Raw genomic sequence first — 20,637 nt, 5'->3', positions numbered from 1 at the left:
TTGAACATTCGATGATTTTTTTTCCAAACATCATCAGTTACCATTGGCTATTTCACTTTGTTACCTCTGCCAATGAGGTAGTTGTCTTGAGAATTTACGTAACCAGACGGACAGTCAAACCTCTCTCCGTCATGAAGCCAAATGATCTGTGATTTTTGATATGAAAAGGATCTCAACGTGACGGCAGTAACAAGAAGAAGAGAGGACACGACGGCTGTCAGGCAGGATCTTATTTCTTTTTTTCTCGACTGGAAATATGAATCGTCCGTGGCTCAGCGTTGAAATTGTTTGTTGGCGCGTCAGGCGACATTCTGTGGACTCAGATGTTGTTTTTTTACAGATTCAGATGTTGTTGTTTTTTAAATCATGTCAGTGTGTTCTGTAATGACAGTGTTATTAGATTTTAAGGATGATGGGCAATCTTGATGAAAATGGCATCCACTGGGTTCAAGGCGTTAATTCTTAAATACGCCACACTCGCCTTTTTGTGTGAGGATGAGCTACAAAAACATTGTTCCGTTTGTTTCTTTTCTGTTTCTGTGAAAAGGTAGCTGCTGTTTCAAGTTGGGGTTTTTTGGTGCAGGCGATTGCACAGCAGCTCTTTCCCGTTTTTAATTTTTAAGGTTTGGAAAGTTTTCTATGAACATGACACAATATATGATCTATGTCCTTGGCGGAGGTCTGCGCTCTACCGAGTGCATTTTCTACTTTTATTCACCATTTATTCACCACTGCTGAATATTCACTGATTCATTTACTATTGCCCCCTCGCCACTGGCTTCTTCAGCCTTTGATCCACAAAGAATCAAGAAAAATCACGCTTTCCTACAGACGATCTCTTCAACATCCAGTTCCATCAAGGATTTTTGCCACCTATTTACTATTGGCTTTATTTTATGTGGCCTAAATCCCTGTGTCACAATGTTCAGCACATGAGCAAATCTGCATAGTTTTATGATGCATAATTTTATTATTGCTACATCAATACAGGATGTATCAGCCACAGGAACAGCAACGTATCACACATCTACTCAGCCTTCACTGCCACTGAAAGATCATTTGTAATCATCTTTTATTAACCTGGAATATTAAAGAGGAATGTCAGGCGTTTGAGTTGTGTGGTGCTACCGGTGTGGATGTGGGGCTGTAGTGTCTCTGGCCATCCGCAGCAGGGTGCATTTGTTAAGGAATCAAATGCAATATATTCCTCATGTATCTCTGCTGCTTTTTTCTGTTTTAGAAAAAAAAAAAAGTAATGCAATTAAAAAGGGAGAGTTCTCGCTTTTTTTTCTTTCAAATTAAAGCAAAACCCAGGCATTTTTTTATATGATGGCAAACTGTCTAGGATGAGGTGCAATTACATGTATTACTACCAGAACGCTAACAAAGTCACTGGGCAGTAATTTTGTGCATCAGTGGCAAGCGGTGCAAACTGTAATCAAAGGCACATGGCACGAGTACATGTGGCACGGCAGCTGAGTTTTGGCGATTTTGTGCCAGCACTGTGGCACACACAGGCACGTGGCACACCCGCGGCTCAGTCTGAAGCCAGGCTGGACGAGGACGAACCGCAGCACACGGATGGAGAGCTGTGGGAGGAAGACTTTATCAGCAGGCTTGACGGTTCTGGCCACGATCATGACCAATTTAATCAGCTCTTTTTCATAAAAAGCAGCACACTCTGTGCCACGCTTCTCTGACCAATTGATGACGGGGAGAAGCGGTCCAGTTGTGCCCGCTGAATCCTCTGCCTGGAGGAAACTGATATCCCCATGCAGGAGGTGCAGAATCTCCCTGATCAAATATATAGTACCTTGAATAAACCACAGAGGGCACATGATGGCAAATTAACTTGGAGGACATAACACATACCTTATTACTTACTTCCGTACTAGTAATGTGTTGCTCTGGTCCGCAGAGAGCCAGTGTAGGAAGCGGTTCAGTGATATTAGATGAAGAGCCAAAAAGATGTTGGCCACAGAGACCAGCCAGCTCACATACTTAGACATAAAAATGCCATTCAACTGTTCCTTCTTGAGGGATTTATACTTAATGAATGCCAAATTAGCTAACATTAACATCCATAAATGTGTGAGCTTTTGAGTGAGTCTAGGATCTCTTCATGTATGCAGCACATTGTAAAGCCATTTCAAAAAAAAAAAAAAAAAAAAAAAAAAAAAAAAGCTGAAAAGGTTATTTGCACCATGTATAAGATATCACAAAAACCTACCGGTGTAGAAAAAGAGAAAGCCCATGTTCATCGGACAAAAACGCAGCTTTGCCTGCACAAGGCCCCTTTTTCAGAGGTTTTCAATGGTTTTGTTGCAGTAGCAGTGCCTCAGTTCACACTTGCAGAAAGGGATGTTCCTGTTCATCAGGCACAAGCAGAAAAATCACCATTTTTTTTCTCTGTCCATTTTTGTCTTCAGTGTTATCCCTGTTGGTTAGATAAATTGCAAATTGCTTTCAAAGTTTGTGTTACATAACCGCAAGAATGACGTCACGCTCCTTGCACTCCACAAACAACGCTCACGGCTACATTCATGTTGCATTTGAGCATGAGAAAAACGTGCCCCTTATGTCACATTTTTCATTGCTATTGAAAATAATATAACAATAAAAATTTACATTTTATGTAACACTAGCAAAGTGAGAGCAGTTAGTAAAATAATATATTTCTGTGCAGTTTGGCTCAGTTCAGTATAACAGTCATGAACCTGGAATCATTCCTCGTCATTCTTTACAGTGAAGGCCTTCAAAATGGAAATTGTTTGGGTCTCAAACTGACATTGGCATCAAAAATGTTTTGGTTTTACATTCATTATCCCTCTTGGACACAAACCGTTTAGGTTTTTATTTTTTTTCCCCCCAACTTTTGAAGAATGTGTCTGCATTGCACCTATCAGGGTAATCTTACAAGACAAGCTGAAGCCCCTGACGTCCTTAGTATCACTTCTTTTGTTCAGAGGCATTAGATGTGCTGTGAATAGGAGCCATTTAGAGACCATTTTATAGGCAATGACTCTAATGAAGTTGTACATATAGCTGTCCTGTTTCTGCTGAGATAAAAGAAGGATCACTCTGGGGAAAATGCTGAATCGTCAGTGTGCGAGCCCTCCAGCATGTCATCAGCTAGAAATCTAAGCATAGCTCTTTTCATCAAAATATAACAGTAGACCATAATCTGTCAGAGAGCGTGGAGCTGCTATGTAAGCTGTTACACTTGATTGCACAACACGCTGACAAATACACACACTCAAAGCAGACTGGAGGGGAACGACGAGGATGTGGCCAGGTGGCAACCAAATCCTTATTTTGCAATAACATGGCATCATTTGTATGAGCCCTTTGTGATGAAAACACACAAGTAAATTACAGTACAAGTACATTAAAGTCTATCATACAGTGTACAATAAATAATCCTGCTTTATTTACTTTTTTTTTTTTTTTTTTTTTTAAATCTTTATTTACATTTAAATCACCTCATGAAAAAATACAGCCTATGCGCTTCTTGTAGTGCATGAAATGAGTTCACTGTGAGTTACTGAATGGCTTCTGGTCTCTGGCAGTGGAACTGAAGTCAGAATAGGATATCATGGTTGTGTATAGTTTGAAGTGCAATTAAGTAATTTTGAGTCACTGTTATCTTTTCGTTCATGAAATATTTCCACTTTCTTCGCGTGGACAACCATCTTCCTTCCACAGTACTGAACCAAGCGGGATCTCAAGTCTGAGGGAGCATTATCGCCTAAATCCCCCCCAAAACCTTTTTTTTTTTTTCACCTTGCCTGTCAGGGCTTCTGGGTTTAGAGGGCGTTTTTTTTTTTTTTTGTTTGTGTGTTTGTTTGTTTGCAGATCCCATATTCTCTGTTATAACTGAAGACCGCATTAAACCCTCTTGACATCTTGTGGTCTGAACTGAAGAGGGCAGACAAAAAGCAGAAACCCAAGAATCTTACAGTTTTCCATGTGGAGGATTGGTTCAAGATCCTTTCAGAAGTGGGGAGGTATGACTGGTAATAAATGTCAAAACAGAGTTTTGCAGATGTAACGAAGGGCACTGTGTTACTAGAGACTGATGGCTTATTTGCCTGGTAGATGTTGCACACACACACACACACACACACACAAAAAACTTAAGTATATGCACTGTCACAGAGTCACTTTGCACTTCAGATGCAACATTTGCACTTTATTAGCAGGATTCACACATGAACATTCTCGACATAGCATGATTAGCACATTTCTGGTGAGTATTTATTTATAAATTATTTATCAACGCTTTATTGAATATATTTATAGCATATTTACTAACATTTTAAAATGTGTGTGTGTCGCAGGTGCTGCAGCAGGCGCTCGGCTCCACCTGAGAGAGAGCAGAGTTAGATTGGGCTGCGGCGTGATGTTTGTTCGTGGTCGCTGAACAGCAGCTCTAAATTAAGTTCTACTGAGTTTGTGCAATAACATCTAAGTGCTGTGTAATATTGCAATGTAAACATGTGTGCTAATGCAATAGTTTCATGCAGCATTGTTTGTATAAACACTCACTTGTCTTGTCTTGTGTAAATACAGTCCTTACAGAACAATGTCACTGTCTGATATAGGCCACTTACAACATGTTGTTGATTTTTTATTTTTATTTTTTTCTCTCCTCTTTCTGCTTAGTGCTGGTGATCCTAGCCCTGGATTAGCCTGTATTGTCTTGTCAGCCTTTGTCTTTGTGTAATGGTACCCCTGTGTCTGTCTATGTATAATTGGTGTCCTTCTGTGTTTGAAACTTTCTTTATGCTGCCATTTTGACCAGGACTCCCTGGAAGAAGAGACATTGTGTTTCAATGGGACCTTCCTGGTAAAATAAAGGATAAATAAAAAAATAAAAAAAAAGTAAAATAAATAAAGTGTCTCGTCCAGGGTGTTCAGCCAAAAGAGTTCCTTTGGCGAATTAAAGGGAGAGTAGAGGTTTCGTATTTTGGTGTACATATGTATTTACTGTAATTTAGTAGCAGTAGATAGTGTTAAAATTTGTATTTGGGTGTGTTTTGCTTGGTTGTTGCAGGTGGCGGCTGGTGATTGGATGAGAAACTGATGGCGCCTACTTTAAAAGTCCGTCTGTCTGACACTGGTTTACTGGTTTACTGGTTTACTGGTTTACTGGCTCCCAGCCCAACCGTGCCATGCTGCCACCTGATCGCTGATTTAGTGTTGGTCATACTGATCATTATTGTAGATGTGTAAAAATCTCTGAGAGCAGTCCAGGTAGCCTGGTTGGAGTGGGGAGAAGCCTCTTCTTTGGTTTACCATTCTTCTCTTGTTCATGTTGGAGAACAAGAGAAGAATTTTTTTTTTTTTTTTGATAGGTAAGTTAGTTTGCATCAGCAGACCTTGGTTGTTTGTTATTTTGGCTGTGCTCTCTAATACAGAGATATGGCCTGCTATCTTTTTTTTTCCCCATGCAAATTGAAGAATAAATCAGTTCTTCTTTGGACTGCATCTGTCGTGGCACCGGTCATCCTTGAGTGGGGAAAGAGGGGAGTCACTTTCATGTTACGCTCAGGTCCCTCCATGGCCCGGCATGACAATAGATCTGTCAAACTTATGCATAATGTTTTCATAATGTGTAAATTTATATTGCCTGTGGTTACTGAGGCTTGTAGTAACCTGCTTGGAAACAACTGCTAATGTTAACATCCAAGTCCTCTAGTGGTGACTCTGTAGAAAAGTTTCCATCGACTGTGTTTGTGTTGCTGGTCAGATCTCACTCCCTGTGGAGCTGCTGATCATTCACTGCTCTGTTTATTTTATTTTATTTTTTTTGGTTTTGGTGAATAAACACCGTATGGTTGGGGTACACCTTGCCATCACCTCCGCATCTGTTTGCACTGCATCATCCAGCCACTAAATGTTCATTCCAACAGTGGAAAAAAATAACTTTGCGTTTGAAATATTCATGAAGTAAGACTGATTGTCTTTTGCAGCCATTTTTGGTCATTTTCATGAAGGGTGCCAACAATTCTTGAGCTGGCAACATGTAATAAACTGCCATTTTGTGATTTGTCATGACGTTGCATGCAGTCTATACAACATATAACTTGACTTTCCGGGAGCAAGAGGCAAATACTCATCATCACGTTCAACTTTGGGGGCAGATGGCAAAACTGGGTCAATAACTACCTGGCTCCTCTCTGCCACTAGAGCAGGCATCAGCTAAGTCTGCTTACCAATTAAAGCACATCTCATTTGTCAGAATCACTCAGTGAGCTACCATCTCTTTGACATCTCCTCAAAATGACTCATCCAGCTCTTGACTGGCTGAGCATCGCATAAAAACGAACAGCCTGTCTGGTCAGAAGCTCTCCACCCAGATGGAATCAATTATTGTGTTTTCCCAAATTTCCAGCTGTCGAATCAGATCTCTGCAGATCTGTATATTAAGCCTCCTAATTCAAATTTCCCACTGTACACATTCCATCTGAACCCTGCTTTCCTTTTCAAACCTCTATAGCCTGCACTGGGCTTCATTATATCGTGTTTGAAGGTCTTACACACCTTCCAGCCGAGGGCAGGCATCTCCGCGTCCCTCCCATGTCACACACACCCTCCATCTCTTTCCCTTGTCGGCTGATTATGAAGAAGCAACAGGGTGGACATATCATTTGGGTGTAATGTAACACTGTCACTTAGGAGGCACAATAAGCAATGTAAAGCTGAGAATACTGGAAGTGCTCACAAAGTAGTTTGTTAGTTTTTGTTTATTTTTGTAGGTGACCACAATGAAAAGAATCACCTGCAGAAACCACAACGACAACAGAAACCACAGAATGAATCAATGAAAAAAGCCTTTGCCAAGAATTTTGAGAGCAACAAAACTGCAAGGAAAGCTGTACTCGCTGAGTTAGCAGTTATGTTTCCAGGTGAAGGAGCTGCACCTCAGGGATGTGGATACTGAGATCTCCAAATTAGAGGAATGCTGCAGAGGGGCAATAACGAAAGAAACAGCTGCAATGATCACAGCAAAAAAAAAAAGGGGGTAAAACTTTCCAGTCATGTGTAAATGCACGCAGCCAAGCACTCTCACACCTTGTGCCAGATGCATAAAACTCGAGACGAAAAACACGCATAAGTTCTCTTTGCATCAGATTCATAAAACCACACATACACACTGTTCTGGTTTAAGTACGTCTCAGTCATTGTGGAATTGTTTGCACGTGCACAAGCTTAATGCGCACTCAGCCCTAAATGGAGGTTGACACACCCCTAATTAGCCTCCTCAGAGGAAAAAAAAAAGCAAAACAAACACAACAAAACAAAACGGCAGTTTCACCAAATGTGAAATTGAAACAATGACTGGAGAGGTTGAGAAGAGGAGGGCTATTTTGTTTTTGGCATCAACACTGGTAGAACCAAAAAAAAAACAAACAAACAAACAAACAAAAAAAAAGGTATGTAGAATGGCAAAGAGTGACTGAGGCCACAAAGTAAGTGAGTTTGAGCTGCGGACTCTGGAAGACGTCGAAAAGAAATGGTGTGACTTCAAGCGTGAGGTGAATTAACGCATCAGTGCACACAATATAACTATGTGAGCTACAGGTGGAGGACAGGGGACCCTAACTCTCTCCAAAGTAAAGGAGTGACAACAGTAGGTGATTTGTTTGGGGGGGAGGCATAAACACCCATGTACACCCCCTGAAGGACCTTGTTGCAGGATGCCTTAACCACAACTGTGCCATTTCTAATTCTCTCGTAAAGACGTAAGCTAATTCTTTAGATAACCGTGATGTAATAGAACTGCTATTACGCTAATTACATGTGTTTTGTGTAGGCCTGTTCTTTTGCTGGACGTGGACATCTCCTCCTCTGTCGCACAACGAGAGAACCAGTGCTAATGCATACTGTGCCACTACTGAGTATTAAGTATAGGATTAAGTAAGTAATAAGTATTAAGTATATGGGCCCTATCTTGTGCCACCCGCTATCCGCTGCCACGACCCGCTACCCGCAAATTGCGGATTTAGGAGCTTCCGCTATCCCTAAACGGTATCTTGTGCCACCCGCTACCCGCTATCCGTTATGCCGACTGCATCATTTGCGCCTGGAGGTGCGTCGTGGGCGTGTTTCATGCGCTATCCCTAAAGTTGCTATCTTGCGCACACACTTTAGGGATAGCGGATAGCGGGTGGTCCTGACCACCCGCTATCCGCTTTCCCTAAAGTTTGGGCTGTTACGAGAGCGCGTCCAGGCGGCTTCAATGCGCGCCCCGACGGAGCCTCACTACGCACACGGTCGGACTGATACCGGGACGCCGCCGGAATGGACTGAGTATATTACTCATATAGACTGTTTAGAGGAAAGACTGTTTTAATTGGACACTTACCCCAGCACGTTTTATTGTTTTATCATAAGCCAGCAGCTGTGCTATATTTTTATTATTATTTTAATATTTTATTTGCCCAATCTACCTTGTCAATAAATTAGTTTACACATAGTTCCCCCTCTGCCTCTTGTGTGTGTGTGGTGTGACCCGGGGATTTTGCTCAATCAGTACAACCTTGTGACACGTCCACTTGGACGCATGTGGCTCCATCTCCCGAATTAACTCGCCTATAATATAATATATAATATGTATATAAAGCCACCTTGCTTTAGCCTCAGTAGAAGCCCTGAGAAAATCTACCTCCCTCTCTCCATCGCGGGTTTAGGATTTAGGATTTAGGATAGCGCATCCTGCCCTTAAAGGCAATGGCACCTGGCACACTGATTGGTTTAACTGGCGTAACGCCCAAAACACGCCTATGCATAATATAGCGGGTAGCGGAGGTGTTTTGCGGATAGCGGGAGGTGCACAAGATAGCAATTTTACGGGGGAACGCCTCTTCCTAAATCCTAAATCCGCAAATAGCGGGTTTAGGGAGTCTGGCGCAAGATAGGGCCCTGTGTGTCATTCGGTACCACGTTCGTTTTGTTCATTTCGATGTGTCACTAACAACAAGCCTCCGCACGCGGCTCACCTGCTGTGGTGAAAACAGAGTCACAGCTGAAAGAAATTCAAGACAAGAGCGGTGGGAAACAGAAACAGAAAGTGACGAGTGGCTCGGAAAATCTGAACAAATCACCTGACGCTAGTTATTAACACAATTGACACACATTGTTTTATCATAAGACTGAGTCTTAGAGGGCAAATGGTTCAGGCTGGGGCCTACAGATGACCTACTTGACCTTTTGCTGCAGTTAGGCCCAAACTTATTAGACAAAGTTTATTAAAAATAAGTAGATAATACATAACATAAGAGCCAAAACAATAAGGTTGGAAAGGTAACCTGAAAAGCTTATCCATCACTTATATCCTTCTTGAAAATAAAAGTAATGTCATCCACCTGAACACCTGAAGTACTGAAATGTGATTTCTTTCAATGAGTTGTCAGTTGCTTTGACTATAAAATTATCATCTGCTAAAAATACTGTTAACCATTATTTCAAGATCTGTAATCAAATTTTCAAAATGCCCTTTTCCTCCATAGGGGAGAGTGGGGTAATTTGTGCCAAGGGGCAAGTAGTGCCACCCCTGTTATCTAGAAAACCATAGAAGAAGTTGGTCATGTGACCACATATTTTTGAAGAGGCATCCATTTCACTCATCCTGCAATGAAGGGAGACACATGGCTTGAGAGGAAAGCACATTTCAGTTCAAAAAACCTTTTTTTGCCCTCCAAAGTAAAATTTCCATGATCAAGGTTTTTTGATTGCTGTGTTTGAACAATTATAGAAAACTTTGAAAACAGTTCACACAGGTTTTAGTACTTTAGTAAGTGAGTCTATACAGTTAGCATGATGTTAGCTCAAAACAGCTGGGGGATGCATTTTTTTCAAAATGGTGGGCTTGGGGTAATTTGTGCCAAAGGGCCTTGGGGTAAGTTGTGCCAGTGGCACAACTTGTGATTATATACTATATATTACTTTATTGTATTTTATTGTTATTGTACATTGTCTTCTTACCTTTGATCACTAAAACTATTCAGAATCAGATGAAGATGATTTGCAGGTGCTCATTTTGGAATTTTTATTTTGTTCTGGGTATGTGTTCATGTGGCGCTAGGCCCTGTTATAGAAAAGTGGCCTGTGATCTTGTTAAAATAATAAATAAATGTTAAATAAATAATTTTGTATTGAATTTGTTTTGCTTTTATATAGCATTATCATTTGTGAGATTAAAATGATCTGTTTTACTTCAATTATCAATGGCACAATTTACCCCAGTGTATTCTCTCTAATGGCACAATTTACCCCGTACTGGGGGCAAGTTGTGCCACAAAACCACTTTTTTTTCGAAAGCTATATTTCTCAAACAGTTTATATAAGATCCAAAGTGATTGTTCCCAGGGATGCACAACATCTTAAACTATATGTGCATATTTTAGTTGGAGGCATTACTGTAATCCCCTTGCTTTAAAGGCACTTTAAGTAAAAATTGGCACTATTTACCCCACTCTCCCCTACATGGGTTTAAAATCAAGTAGTATTTTTTTCAAGAGTGTATGCAATCTAACCACTGTTTTCTCTTGTTTTTATTCTATATTATATAATACATAGTGCATATACATAATGGTTGTATGTTTCATAGTAGTAGTGTTACATAGTAAGGGTTACATAATAGTAGTAAGTTTCAAGTAGTAGTAAGTAGTAAGTTTCCTCATGACATTGTGAAAGGCACAGTAATTGTTTGGTCATGATGGATTGCAGTTTCAAGTTTGACATGCTGGACTGCATCTCGGGCTGTCAATCAAATTCAGGGGTGGGAGAGTCCTTTCAAACCCGCTGCACTGAGAGCAGGACCTACACAGTGTTGCCTTGTAAACTCTCTTGTTCATCAACGTTCATTGTTCATCTCGTGTATTGTCTCGGTGAAGTCTTGAGCTTAGGCAAAGTAGTGCCGGCACATCATATTATGCAGAGCAGGGAAACGTGAATCATGCCACATATTTTTTTCTGAACCTGAGCCGAGCCTGACAGCATCGTAACCGACCCCGACCCAAACCCGACAGGCATTCTTTTCTTTGTGTCTGAACCCAACCCAAACCACAGATTTTGCTTGTCCTCCATCGCTAGATTGCATTTTCAACCTGAAATAACCTACGTGTTTCCTTCAGCGTTGTCATGTAAACTCCTACACTGTAGAGGAAATAGCCCTGAACAGACATTAGGAAACTAATCTGAACCAAAACATAATCTTTGCAGCTATATACTATATATGATACAGAGAAGGAAAGGGATGTGGAGGGCAGACTGTGGGCTGATGGAGGGCTTGTTATACTGGTATCTTGGACAAGCAGGTGAAGCAAAAAATGATGTGGGTTGCAAGCGGCGTGTGGCGTGAAACCAAGCGGGAAAAGGGTCTTCAAACAACAGACCCAGGCAGACAGGTGGTGGTGTCCAAACGATGTTTTGAGATATTTCTCACCATGAACTTAGGTTGGAGGACTTGCTGATAATATCAGTTAATGATGATGTCAAGTCCTGTCTCACCTACCGTGATTGGTGAGTTTGTGAATAATGACATTGATGAGCGTAGCATCTGTCAGAAAAGTTGAGCTGATTTTAACTTGAAGCAAATGAACAAAAAACACAGAAGCACTCAAACACAAAAAAATGGTGGTGCTCAGAGGCGACAGCAAGCACTAAAAAGCATTTAGAAACTATTAAAAAAAAGGACACTGATGCTCAGAAAAGGAGAAGGTTTTAAACAGGGGAGTAAATGAATGTGTGTAAATGGATGCATGAATGATGCTATTCAGTTTGGAAAAGGGCAGATAGTCTCTGCTCATAGCTGGACAACTCTACAAACATTGGGCAATGTTAAAATCACAATCAAATTTCACACCAGGGTTTTTGGTATATGTTTTTTTTTTTTTTTTTTTTTTTTTTTTGTTAATAGATGATGATAAATGGCCAAGGTTTAAAGCAATTTCTACATTTTCCTAACTGGAGACGGTTGTGAACTAATCCACATTTAATCTGATTGAGGCATTCTGTATGTGTAGTGACACTAGTTTGGCATAAGCATTTCCCACAAAGCAATAAAAGGAGATATTGTATTTAAGAATTATTTCACCAAGTAGAAACAAATATATGGAAAACAGTGGTCCTAAAATGCTGCCCTGGGGAATTCCCCAGGAAATAAGTGTGAGGGAGAGAGAATGAGTTTCACAAATGATGTCTACCCGTCTAATGCAACGCTGACCTGCTGCATTAGAATCAGAACAGTGCGGTCGACTGTATCAGAGGCAGCAGAATTAAAATTGTGCAGCCTCCTGTATCTGCTGCTAGAAGGAGGTCATTAGTCACCATCAGAGCAGCAGACTCAGTCCTGTTTAATGACTTAAAGCAAGATTGGGAATAAATTACCCTCCCTAGAACTTTGGACACAAATAGGAAATGGGTCTGAAGATTGCATCGCCTGGGTTGGCAAGCAGGTGTTAGGACGACTGCATCTCTAAAGCATGATAGGACAAAGTCTGTGGCCAATGAGCTATTAATAATGGCCAGGACACTAGGGTCACCTGTCTCACAGACCACCTGTAAGTCCATTTGGGAGAATAACAAGGTGCAAGTGAATACATTTCTCTTCCTTAATTACTTCCTTACAGGTAGAAGGCTTCATTATGGCAGTCGTCTCCCTCAGGAGAGCTACAGATCAGTGGGCACAAAAGTTAAACACACTAAGAAAGACAGAAAACTTATGTTCGGTGCTTCATGTTCAACCAAATAGTTATGACCTTATTAACAAAAGATTCATGGAATTATTTGCATTTAAATTGGGAGGACTCTAAACAAGAGCTGGAAAGGGAATTGCTTTCTGTGTTGACGGTGTTGAATAACACTTTGGAGCTATGGTAAATTATAGCAATAAAAACTCAGGAGTGTTTTACCGTTGCGTCCTTAAGTGGCTCCTGATACTTTAGCCAAGACGTCTTTCAAAATGTCAAATGAAACCTGTAGCTTGTATCTTTTCTATTTGTGCTCTGCGCTCCTGCCGGCTGTCCTAATGGCCTGAGTGAAATCATTTAGCGAAGGAGAGGCTGTTATACTGCTGATGCTCTTTTTTTTTTTAGAGGCGTGACAGAGCTGACAATTAATAAGCAAGGCCTATTAAAAAGAGAAATTAGCTCCTCTATATTTCAAAGGAGCGAGGAAGCTTTGATAATGTGGGCACTGGCTTAAAATGTACTGGAGGGTGGCTCTCCCAAAGCATGTCACAGCACAGAGTATGTCTTGAAGAAATTGTCCAAGACGTCGGTTCACTTCACGGCACTTTCCTGAAATGCTCATAACTCAAGTAGCGCATTTGTTGTTCAGTTTACAGCCCCCAACACAAATCATAGGACTTCATGTATTTCTATGCAGGTTCTGTGAAGGCAAGATCCTCCACCGCAGACAGAGGCAACGTCTTACCTAATCTCTTAATACAAATGAGCTGAGCCTCACAACATCAAAAGCACTGAGACGCATTTACTTTTTCACCGTTTCACTTTTTTACTTTCTTTGCTTACTGTAGAAAGAAAGAAGGGAAGAAAGAAATTTATTATTGCTACTATTTGCAAGTTACCCCAAACCCAAATTCAAGCATATGCCGCAGTCCATATTAATACTGTATGCCTTATGCAGTCAGTTATTGGGCACCGTTCAAAGCATATCCCAGGCAACTGGCCTACAACAAAAAAAGTGGTTTATGAGTCTGCAAATCCAGGTCATACTTTCTCTCAACAGGGGAAAACCTGTGTCGGTCAGTCGGGTTTATAATACACACCAGCCTACAAGCACAGGGCAGCAGATCAGTCACAGCTCTGCTGATCTGGCAACATTACAAATAATGCAGAATTATATGCAGCTTTACAGAAAGCTTGATTAAGTGCATCATTGTAGGTTACAACCTAACTGAGGTTTATTCAGTCAACTTAACTTTGAGCTCTGGATATTATTTAATTAATTGACCTGGGGTGCCTTAGAGTGAGGGGTTTCTCTAAGGTGAGCTTCAAGTAGGTCTTGAAAATTTGGTGTAACAATCCTTTGGGAGGCCAATGAAAATTTCAACAACCCTCTAAGTAGTGCCTGAAGTGTGTCATGAGTTTACAGGATACATCATTATCAGGAGAGATGCCCCAGTACATTCGAGGGATAACAGACATGAATATTAAAATCACCGAAGATGAAGATCTTGTCAAGCAGACAGGATCTTCATCTCTGGCAGCACCTGAGAGAAACTGTTAATAAATGCTTGACTCTGCTTGGGTGGCTGATAAGACAGGCCCAATAAAAAAAAAGCACAGGAATTCAAAGGAAGTGAAGAAGCCTGGAAGAAATACTTCTGTTTTGTTTGTTTGTTTGATTGTTTGTTTCATGAATGAGTGCTACCTCATCATCCTGACCAGAAAGTCTGTGGCTGTGGATGTGACTCTGGACGAGCAGCTTCAATTGCAGGAGCTGAGTCACCAGCATACAAACAAGACTCCATAATGAAAACAAAGTTAAGGTTACAGGAGGAAATAAGATCTTGACAAAGTAATGACCTATTTTAAAATAGGCTTTATATTTACCGAGACAGACAGAGACAGGATCAGAGGAAGGTTAAATAGATAGATGAAGGCTGCACGGTGCTCACTTCATCTCATACAAAGTTACTGAACCATATCACCCACGTTACCTTCATCAGGATGTGAGCAAGAGCGCTTTCCAGACTGTTAGGAAGATACATACCAATCACAGACAAAAAAAACCTGTGAGAAACCATCCAATCAGTGCCCACTGTCCACCAATACAAACACTCTTCACTGCTTTTCAGTAAATCAGTGTTTCTAGAAATATATTGAAACAAGAGTATTATTTCTTATAAAGCTGACGCCCCACTGGTGGCGCTAGAGGGAAGGTCATGGAGTCGCCCTAACTGCCAGGTTTCATCCTCTTCTTAACATGAATTATGTCACAAAATTTCAACTCTTACAACCACTGCTACCAGTGTTCCAGCATTTTGGCCTGTTGATGGCGCTAGAAAAGGTCACAGAGTCACCAAAACTGACAAGTCTCATCATCTACCCAATGTGAATGTTGTAACCAAATGTCGTGGCAATGTTAATGTAGTTTTTGAGACATTAGCGCGCAAGATTACTAATTTTGCCTGCTGGTGGTGCTAGACGGAAGGTCACGCATGGGGCTACCCAAACTGCCACAGTTCTGTTAGAGCTCAAGTGTTTTCCTCCCTTGTTTTTCTCTCTGTTTTCCCTCTCCCTCCTGTGGGTGTGTTTGTCAGTAGTCTGGTCTCCCCTGTCTGTGTGTTTGTCAGGAGCTGGGTGGAGTCGGAGCCGGCTCTCTATCGTCTACAGCTGCGCTTCATCGCTCACCTGCTGCTCTGCTTGCAATCAAGCCACATGAACTGCAACAGGATAAAAGGCCCAGCTCATTCCTCCACTCCCTGCCAGATCGTCTGTTACCCTACAGTGATCCTTCGATTCTTGTGACCATCCTACCTCCACACTTACCTGGGGTGTAGGGGAGAGTGGGGTAAGTAGTGCCAATTTTTACTTAAAGTGTCTTTAAAGCAAGGGGATTACAGTAATTTCTCCAACTAAAATATGCACATATAGTTTAGGATGTTGTGCGTCCCTGGGAACAATCACTTTGGATCTTATATTAACTGTTTGAGAAATATAGCTTTTGAAAAAAAAAATTGTAAATTGTGCCATTAGAGAGAATACACTGGGGTAAATTGTGCCATTGATAATTGAATCTCACAAATGATAATGCTATATAAAAGCAAAGCAAATTCAATACAAAATTAACATTTATTTATTATTTTAACAAGATCACAGGCCACTTTTCTATAACGAGGCCTAGCGCCACATGAACACATACCCAGAACAAAATAAAAATTCCAAAATAAGCACCTGTAAATCATCTTCACCTGAATCTGAATAGTTTTAGTGATCAAAGGTAAGAAGACAACGTACAATAACAATAAAATACAATAAAGTAATATATAGTATATAATCACAAGTTGTTTCACTGGCACAACTTACCCCAGGCCCTTTGGCACAAATTACCCCAAGCCCACCATTTTGAAAAAAATGCATCCCCCAGCTGTTTTGAGCTCATGCTAACTGTATAGACTCATGGTGTAGCTTACTAAAGTACTAAAACCTGTGTGAACTGTTTTCAAAGTTTTCTATAATTGTTCAAACACAGCAATCAAAAAACCTTGATCATAGAAATTTTATTTTGGAGGGCAAAAAAATGTTTTTTGAACTGAAATGTGCTTACCTCTCAAGCCATGTGTCTCCCTTCTTTGCAGGATGAGTGAAATGGATGCCTCTTCAAAAATATGTGGTCACATGGCCAACTTCTTCTATGGTTTTCTAGATAACAGGGGTGGCACTACTTGCCCCTTGGCACAAATTACCCCACTCTCCCCTATTCAGCGCAGACGTACCAGTATGTAACGTCAAGCTAACAGAAACGATAAAGCTCTGAACAACCTGTTGCATTATGCAAGCGTTGCAAGTATGGAAGCCAAGAGGGCCATTCTCCTCGCAATTGTAGCCGAAGAAGATTATTTTACATGGATCATTAATTATAGGGGTACTGCAACAATGTCCACTATGAAAAAAAACAAACAAAAAAAAAACAGTTATTGTTAAACATTGTTTCCAAGATTTGTACCATAGGCCTACACAAATGAGTTTTAAGTTTTAAGTTGAATGAAAGTTGCCTTATTATTGAGAAAAACACTAAACTATGTCTGATCTATCATCATACTTACCACATACATCATGTGCTTTTACCTCCTCAAATGATGGGCAACATTTTAAACACAGGCTGCACTAATATAGCGACTTGGAAGCCATAATGGAACACAAGCATTTTAAATCACGGAGGCTTCAATACAGGCTGCTGCTGATTGGATAACACCTGTGACACGCCCACAAAACGGAGGAAAACTACCTCCGAGGCATGTTGCTCTCTGTTTACAAAATGCTACAACCAAACACACCATTCAACGAGACAACGTAACGCAACGTTATGTATCGTAACATCGTTGAATACACCCCTGTTTGCCGTCAGCTTTGACCAGCTCCTCCTTTTTTTTTTGAGCTCTGTGAACCTCAGCTTTCCAGAAGACCTGCAAACTCCCTCAGCCTGCCAATTATTCACAACCCTGTTCCCACTTTTTCTGAACTCAGTCCTGGAAATCCGCCACAAGAAGCCCGGCAATACAGAAAACCCCCATATTGAAGACTGCAGACTTCACAGAAGCCGTCTATTTATACAGTAGTATAAACTGAGGCATTCATTCTATTCATATTCTAAAGATAATCAAGAATACTCTTCATAGGTAAAACTTTAATTTACATTTAGATCGTTGACTGCAGTTTTTGTCTGAAAGTTTTTGTTTATATCCCCATCAAGCTAAGATAGTGCTACTCGTTCTATAGCAATATATTTTAGAGCAGAAAGTGATATGCCTCAGTAAGATGAGTAGATAGATTCTCACACAGGAGGGTAAAGGCATGTTGAGTAATCTGTTTTAATTGTTGTGTTTTTTTCCCGAAATAAACAAGAGAGCAAAGACAACTTAAAAAGCTTTCTAAAGCTTCTAAAACATTTTATTATTCTTTGTTTCCGTTGTGTGGATGACTAAACCTATGATTTTTTTTTTTTGGTTTGCTTGTTTTGTTTTTTACGAATCCATGGCAACCAAGCACCACATTTGTCATTTGAATTCTTCAGAGGGTTCAGTATCACTGGGGAAGAAGGAAAGGTTTGTATTCAGAATGAGCAAAATGCCTAAGAACAACCTTGGGATGGTCCACAAAGCGGTATATTAAGTTTTCATCTGCTCAAAAGACGGGCCTGTGCTTTAGAAGAATAGGTTTAATCTTTTCCGCGCACTTTGAGTAGCCTATTTTCTGAAAAACATTGGGCTTGGCAGATTTGTCTTTTGGATGCAAGACCTCGAGCTTTGTTTTGTCTCTTATCCTTTTTGTTGCTTCATCAATTATTTTGTCTCAGTCCTCTTGTTTTGAATTTCTTTTGACTTTCCTTTAGGCAGCGGTCCCCAAAAATCGGTCCCTTTTTGCAAACACGTCTGATTTGGCAGAAATTGCTCTATGTATAACTTTTTATTTATTTATTTTTTTGTATGGGAATACAGCTGGTTACTTTCTCAAGAGTGTGTTTTGATCTGGTAGTTTGATGTAGACATCTGTGGGAAGCGTATTCTCAACCTTTACTATCCAGAAATCCAGCTTCAGAACATTTTATTTCCCGTTCACTGACCCTAGATATTCATAAAATATTATAATATTATAAAAATGAAATAAACAAAAATAAATCCAAAGAACAGATTTTTATTTTTTTTTTTTATTTTGGTATCAGGATTTCTTCCTACTAGCAAACACTCAGACCAGAAAAGGGCTGGTTAAATAGGGGCAGGTTATTCAAACAGACATTTTCAAATAAGGTGCCTCGGCATGTTGGTGCGCCCTGAGGCAAGGTCAGATGTGCCGTGGAATTTGGAAATCTCCGGTGCATTTTACTCATGGTCCAACATAAGTCGTCTTTATACACATCATCATAGACTGTGAAGAAGCAGAGCAGAGCAGCCTCAAGTTGTGAGTAAATATGTCAGAGAACAGGTGGGTTAAAATAACTCGGTTCTGACCAAGACAACCAGCGAGGAAAAACGCTGCAGAAAAGCTCAATCTGACCCATGGAGCCTCATTTTTAACAGCTGCCGACGCAGTGAACGGAGGCTCAAAGAGGCGTACGCCACTTTCCACACACAAGTCGGGATCTATATATGTGACGGGATAATGTGCGCACCTGCAGGACACTCCGACCTACGCCTGTACCAACATTTTGCAGACGGGGAAATTGGCAACACAAGATGGTGAGGTGGTGAATTAAAGCCAGATTGTTGAAATTAAAAGTGAGAGCGGAATGACTATGCACATAATGATGCGTCTCACATGTTTAATTTCACTTCAAGTCCCATGTTTCTCATAGATCCACTTCATAACAAACATTCAAACCAGCAGTGATCGATGTAAGCCAGCTCAAATCTCAAATCAAATTCCGCTCGATATTTCATCAGCGCTGTCTCAGCATCACACTCCCCACCCCGGAGCGCAGAGGAGAGCGCCGGGCTGTACGGTAACCAGCTGATGAAATTATCATCAGCAGCTGTAGAAGTCAAGGATGACATCAAATAGCATTAAAGAACTGCAGGGCAGACTGTCAATAGTTTTTAATAATATCTTCCAATGGCGTGCATTTATCACCCAGAACAATTTTAATTATAAATATAATTATTTTGTGTATAATCACTGCAGTGAACATGACTGTGTTATCAGGTGCACAGAGAGCACTGGAGACACCGCCACACACACACACACACACACACACACACACACACTGCTGCCTTCTTCAGTCACCTCAACCTGCACATGTGGATTTTGTAAATTAGCAAAGTCTGAAAATAAAGCTAACGACGACTCTTGCACAGCCCCATAATGCATCCATGTTCACCATAACAAAACTGACAGAAATAAACAGCGTTCACCAATCAAACTTCCATTTTCAAATCATATCCACTGATTGACACGATCATTTTGGTAAGGTGTGAAGCAGCTGTAAACATATAAACACTTCTGTTAGAAGATTTCAGACGATTTTTTTTTTGTTTTAGTAGCTGACTTTATGTTGGGAGTGAGTGAGTTGTATTTGTTTTTGAGACATGCTCAGGACCTGTGATGAGAACTTCTGTTTTACCTGAGTTAAATTTTTCAAAATCTTTCAGAAAAATCAGCTTTTCATGTCAAGTAGGCAGTTATAGTGAAGCTAATTTGCTGATGACTGACAGTCTGAAGGTTTAACTGAGAGGCACAGCGGTGTATCATCTGCATAGCTGTGTAAGGAGACACTGTGATGGTGGATCATCTGTCCCAAAGGTAAACAGGCTAAACAGAAAATAAAACAGGATATCATATTTTTGTTCTTAGATGTTATATGTTTGATGGGTCCTTTCCATTCTGTAAATGTCTACAGAACGTCTACAGTCTGACAGAACTATCTGTGTTGGTGCAGTAAAAAAATTATTAAATAAGTAAATCACAATCTGTTGTGTCTAATTATTGATATTTAATGAATGGCGTTGTTTATAAAAGTGTTGTATTAAAACAATGGCACACTCGAGGTTGGGCTGTTATGCTGAATATTAGCATGGCCGTCACCCTGCAGCCACGCAACTGAATCACATCTGTGCTGATATTCAGTATAGCAGCACTCCCTCTCGTGTGATATTATTTAAATATGAAAGGCTATATGATAAGACTTACAAAACTTAGATGAAACTTTTTTTTTTTTTTTTTTTTTCAAAGTGCGGCTCTATTGTCTGTGCATGGCAACCATCACCATCTGCTCTGGAAAGACAATGACAAATGTGAGACAATAATACATGCAACTGCACTCCTGATGCAGAACAAACATGATAATGGTGAAATGATCAAACGCTGCTGCAGGTATAACACTGAAATTGTTGAAAACCAAAACTTTGGCGAGCTCTGTTGGTTTCCTGCTGGGCGCCACTGGAGTAAG

The sequence above is a fragment of the Myripristis murdjan genome, chromosome 3 (assembly GCF_902150065.1).
Source record: "Myripristis murdjan chromosome 3, fMyrMur1.1, whole genome shotgun sequence".
In the NCBI taxonomy this organism is placed as follows: Eukaryota; Metazoa; Chordata; class Actinopteri; order Holocentriformes; family Holocentridae; genus Myripristis; species Myripristis murdjan.
Note: the sequence above shows the minus strand (reverse complement) of the source record.